At 58.8% G+C, this 5455-nt stretch overlaps 1 non-coding gene across 1 annotated transcript; it reads right to left on the bottom strand.

The window, feature by feature from the left end:
- Nucleotides 1–774: 774 nt before the first annotated feature.
- Nucleotides 775–2589, bottom strand: LOC142795323 (small subunit ribosomal RNA). Its single transcript, XR_012892943.1, has one exon. It is a non-coding gene; the product is annotated as a small subunit ribosomal RNA (ribosomal RNA).
- Between the last annotated feature and the right edge of the window lie 2866 nt (nt 2590–5455).

Genomic DNA, 5455 nt, shown 5'->3' on the forward strand with positions numbered 1-5455 from the left:
GAATTCAAAAGCCGGCCGGCGCTGCTGCAACCATTACGGTCGGTACGCATACGCCGCGGAGGGCGGGACGGTCATCGGAGCGTGCGGTTCCTCCATCGAGTACTGCGCACCTCGGCCGTCGCATCGCCGTGCCATGACCGGCCGCGCGTCAACGCGAACCGGTGCCAGCGAGATCCCTCGCCTGCAAGAACCGACCGGCAGCCTCCGTCACCCGAGGACGCGGAGGCGCTTGCCGCGGACGGCGGGACGGTATGCACTGGTGCACAGCGGACCCGTCACATCGCCAGTTCCTTGACCGACCGCCGACGCTTGTGCCGTTCCTCTCGTACTTGGCAGTCGCCGCGCGATTGTCGGGTCTCGTTCTTGCACGCTCGAACGGTCGGGAGGGCACTCGGCTGGCGTTTCGGGAACGCGCAGCCTCGCCTTCTACCGACGTAACCACGACTCGCCGTTCGCGCTCCGCCGCTCCTGTTTACAGTACTAGGCGGTCCCGCAGCGGTCGGGTCGCGCATTTCGAGCGCTTCGAGCCACGGTGCAGTGGCGGGTCGAAAGCCGACCTATGAGTGCGTTGCGCCGTTTGTACCCGCGTCCGCCACCTGGCCGACCGTCCAAGGTCGCGGTGTTGGCGTCCGCTGGGCGCAACAATTTGTCACGGGGTGCCGCTCCACATTCAGGCAGCCCCGTGGGGAAAAGCCGACCCCGCGTCCAAACGGGGTCAGCGGCAGAAAGTGTCGGGCGCAGACGCAGCTGAGGCGCTCACCCTTCACAATCCGTTAATGATCCTTCCGCAGGTTCACCTACGGAAACCTTGTTACGACTTTTACTTCCTCTAAATGATCAAGTTTGGTCATCTTTCCAACAGACCGGCGCAACCGAAAGGCCGCGCCGGACATCGGTCCGAAGACCTCACTAAATCATTCAATCGGTAGTAGCGACGGGCGGTGTGTACAAAGGGCAGGGACGTAATCAACGCGAGCTTATGACTCGCGCTTACTGGGAATTCCTCGTTCAAGGGGAACAATTGCAAGCCCCTATCCCAATCACGAAAGAAGTTCCACGGGTTACCCAGTCTTTTCAGACAGGGATAAAGACACGCTGCTTCCTTCAGTGTAGCGCGCGTGCGGCCCCGGACATCTAAGGGCATCACAGACCTGTTATTGCTCTGTTTCGTGCGGCTAGGAGCCGCTTGTCCCTCTAAGAAGGTTGTAAGGTGCTGGGAACCCCGCACCTATTTAATAGGCTAGAGTCTCGTTCGTTATCGGAATTAACCAGACAAATCGCTCCACCAACTAAGAACGGCCATGCACCACCATCCACCGAATCAAGAAAGAGCTCTCAATCTGTCAATCCTCCCAGTGTCCGGGCCGGGTAAGTTTTCCCGTGTTGAGTCAAATTAAGCCGCAGGCTCCACTCCTGGTGGTGCCCTTCCGTCAATTCCTTTAAGTTTCAGCTTTGCAACCATACTTCCCCCGGAACCCAAATACTTTGGTTTCCCGGAAGCTGCCCGCCGAGTCATTTGAGTAACTCAGGCGGATCGCTGGTTGGCATCGTTTATGGTCAGAACTAGGGCGGTATCTGATCGCCTTCGAACCTCTGACTTTCGTTCTTGATCAATGAAAACATTCTTGGCAAATGCTTTCGCAGTAGTTCGTCTTGCGACGGTCCAAGAATTTCACCTCTAGCGCCGCAATACGAATGCCCCCGTCCGTCCCTCTTAATCATTACCTCGTATTCCAAAAACCAACAGAACAGAAACGAGGTCTTGTTCTATTATTCCATGCAAGTTTATTCAGGCGACTCGCCTGCGTTGAGCACTCTAATTTTTTCAAAGTAAAAGCACCGGCCATCTCGAGGCACACAATGAAGTGCACCAAGAAAGAACCGGCATGATGTTCAGTCCGAGCCGTCGCATCGGGTAGATGCACTACTCGTCTGGAACTGAGATCCAACTACGAGCTTTTTAACCGCAGCAGCTTTAGTATACGCTATTGGAGCTGGAATTACCGCGGCTGCTGGCACCAGACTTGCCCTCCAATTGATCCTCGTTAAAGGATTTAGAGTGTACTCATTTCAATTACGGGGCCTCAAAAGAGTCCCGTATTGTTATTTTTCGTCACTACCTCCCCGTGCCGGGAGTGGGTAATTTGCGCGCCTGCTGCCTTCCTTGGATGTGGTAGCCGTTTCTCAGGCTCCCTCTCCGGAATCGAACCCTGATTCTCCGTTACCCGTAACAACCATGGTAAGCAAGTAACCTACCATCGAAAGTTGATAAGGCAGACACTTGAAAGAAACGTCGCCGGCTCGTGGCCATGCGATCAGCACAAAGTTATCCAGAGTCACCACACAATACGGGCCGAAACCCGATCGATCTTGGTCTAATAAAAGCACCCGTTACCCAAAGGGCTCCAGGCTCACTGCATGTATTAGCTCTAGAATTGCCACAGTTATCCAAGTAGGAAGAAACGATCTAAGGAACCATAACTGATTTAATGAGCCATTCGCGGTTTCGCCTTATTTCGGCATGTACTTAGACATGCATGGCTTAATCTTTGAGACAAGCATATGATTACTGGCAGGATCAACCAGGTAATCGTTCGACTGCGCGTCCGTCCTCGCCTTCGGCGGGCCGGACGCAGTCTGTGTGCGGCGGAGGCCACCTTCAGGCGCCCCAACACGCTTATTTTGCACTCCGAGATGACGGCGTTCGAGCTCGCTACGGCACAACCTTCCCGAAAGACGAGTGGGAGCCGTGCGGCAAGAAGCACGTTCATGCTCGCTCTTTTTCGTTGCATCGACTCGGTCGCGCCGTGCGGGTTGCCCAAGCCCGCTGCACTGTCGGTGGACCGGCCGGAACTAGCAACGGAGCCGAGACTGCAAAGCCGCCAGACGACGGGTCACGCCCGCGTCTTCGGCGCTTTCGCATCTGAATCGCCCGAGGACGACACGGAACACACCTCGATATCGTGGTAAAACGGCACCGTCCGACAACCAGCCCCTAACGCATCAAGCGGATGAGGCTGCAGACGACTGCCGTGGATTCCCCTGGAGCAGACCCGAGGACACGCTTGACGAGGCCGAAGCCCGCCGCATATCAGACACCCGGTCGCTTTCGCGTACGCCGCTCACGAGAACCCCCACATAATAGCAGCGATAAGTACCCAGACCTCCTTGGGCACTAATACGAGCGTACTCGAGAAAATTTCACCGCGGGTGTGCCCCGAAACGTGTGGCACGTTGAGCGTGCCACAAGTCTACGTCGCTCTCAAACCCGCCGAGGTCGTAGAATTTGCGACCCTACTCACGAAATTCCCACCGAGGATACGGCCGCAAACGTACCGCACCTTGGGTAGGCCACGAGTTTGTGCAACACTACGCTGACGGCACAGCACCGAGGTCGTGCGCGCACGCACGGGAAAATTCCGCCGCGGTTTCTGCCGAAAACGTGAGGCACCACGACTCTCCGCAAGTTCGCGTCGACTGCGAAAGACCGAAGTCGTGAACGACGTGTCCGCTACTCGCCGCCGACACGCTGGACACCAAACGTACAACGACTCGACGGCGTCGTAGAGGCCCACGACGCGGTTTTCCTTAACGACGTCTCGGCGTGGCACCGACAGGTTAGAACGGCCGACCAACGTTCCCTGTCCGCCGTTCGGCTCAGTCGAAGGGCTCGGCGACTTCGGCAACGCTGCGAAGCCGCACGGTGACGCACGCCATGTCCCCATTTTTTTTTTTTTTTTCTTTCTGCGTCTGCCGGGGTGCCCCTATAATAGCAGCGATAAGCACCCAGACCGCCGTGGGTCGCTCGCCCCGGCTGACGTGGTTTTTCGTACTCCTGCGGCGGTCGCCGTCAAGCACGTCCAAATACGCTACTTTCGTGGGCGCATTCACGCTCTTTCGCTTCGCCGGAGTGCCAGCACTCACTCTGCCAAAAACGGCGAACATCCGAGCGGCGGTTCCCACTTTTGCGTCGGCGTCGCAAACCCCGCCCCGGCAGACGAGGTTTGCCGTACTCGTGCGACGGTGGCCGGCGGGCACGTCGAAAGACGCCGATATCGTGCGCGAATTGGCGCACCTTGGCTTCACCGGAGTGCCGCCACTGACTCCTCCAAAAACGGCGAAGATCCGAGCGGCGCTTCCCACTTTCGCATCGGCGTCCCGAACTCCGCCCCGGCTGACGCGGTTTACCGTACTCGTGCGACGGTCGCCGGCGAGCACGTGGAAAGACGCCGATATCGTGCCCGAATCGGCTCCGTTCGGCTTCGCCGGAGTGCCAGCACTGGCTCGGCGAAAGACGACGAACATCCGAGCGACGGTTCTCACTATTGCGTACGCGTCGCAAACCCCGCCCCGGCAGACGCACTTTGCCGTACTCGTGCGACGGTCGCCGGCGAGCACGTAGAAAGACGCCGATATCGTGCCGGAATCGGCCCCGTTTGGCTTCGCCGGAGTGCCAGCACTCACTCGGCCACAAACGGCGAACATCCGAGCGGCGGTTCCCACTTAGCCGTCGGCGTCCCGAACTCCGCCCCGGCAGACGCGGTTGCCGAGCTCGTGCGACTAGCGACCGCGAAGCCGTCTCGCGACGCCGCTTTCGTGCGCGGCTCCCACTGCGACCTGGGTCACCCGAGGTCGACGAGCAAGAAAGAATGTCGAAAAAAAATTTTTTTTTTTTTGCGTCTGCCGGGGTGCCCCTATAATAGCAGCGATAAGCACCCAGACCGCCATGGGTCGCTCGCCCCGGCTGACGTGGTTTTTCGTTTTCCTGCGGTGGTCGTCGTCAAGCACGTCCAAACACGCCACTTTCGTGGGCGCATTCGCGCTCTTTCGCTTCGCCGGAGTGCCAGCACTCACTCTGCCAAAAACGGCGAACATCCTAGTGGCGGTTCCCACTTTTGCGTCGGCGTCGCCAACCCCGCCCCGGCATACGCGGTTTGCCGTACTCGTGCGGCGGTGGCCGGCGGGCACGTCGAAAGACACCGATATCGTGCGCGAGTCGATGCTTCTTGGTCTCGCAGGAGGGCCGCCACTCACTCCTGCAAAAACGGCGAAGATCCGAGCGGCGCTTCCCACTTTTTCGTCGGCATCGCAAACCTCGCCCCGGCAGACGCGCTTTGCCGTACTCGTGCGACGGTCGCCGGCGAGCACGTCGAAATACGCCGATATCGTGCCCGAATCGGCCCCGTTTCGCTTCGCCGGAGTGCCAGCACTCACTCGGCCAAAAACGGCGAACATCCGAGCAGCGGTACCCACTTAGCCGTCGGCATCCCGAACTCCGCGCCGGCTGACGCGGTTGCCGAGCTCGTGCGACTAGCGACCGCGAACGCGTCTCGCGACGCCGCTTTCGTGCGCGGCTCCCATTGCGACCTGGGTTACCCGAGCTCGACCAGCAAAAAAGAAGGTCGAAAAAAAATTTTTTTTTTCTGCGTCTGCCGGGGTGCCCCTATAATAGCAG

The sequence above is a fragment of the Rhipicephalus microplus genome, unplaced genomic scaffold, assembly GCF_043290135.1.
Source record: "Rhipicephalus microplus isolate Deutch F79 unplaced genomic scaffold, USDA_Rmic scaffold_623, whole genome shotgun sequence".
NCBI classification, from domain to species: domain Eukaryota; kingdom Metazoa; phylum Arthropoda; class Arachnida; order Ixodida; family Ixodidae; genus Rhipicephalus; species Rhipicephalus microplus.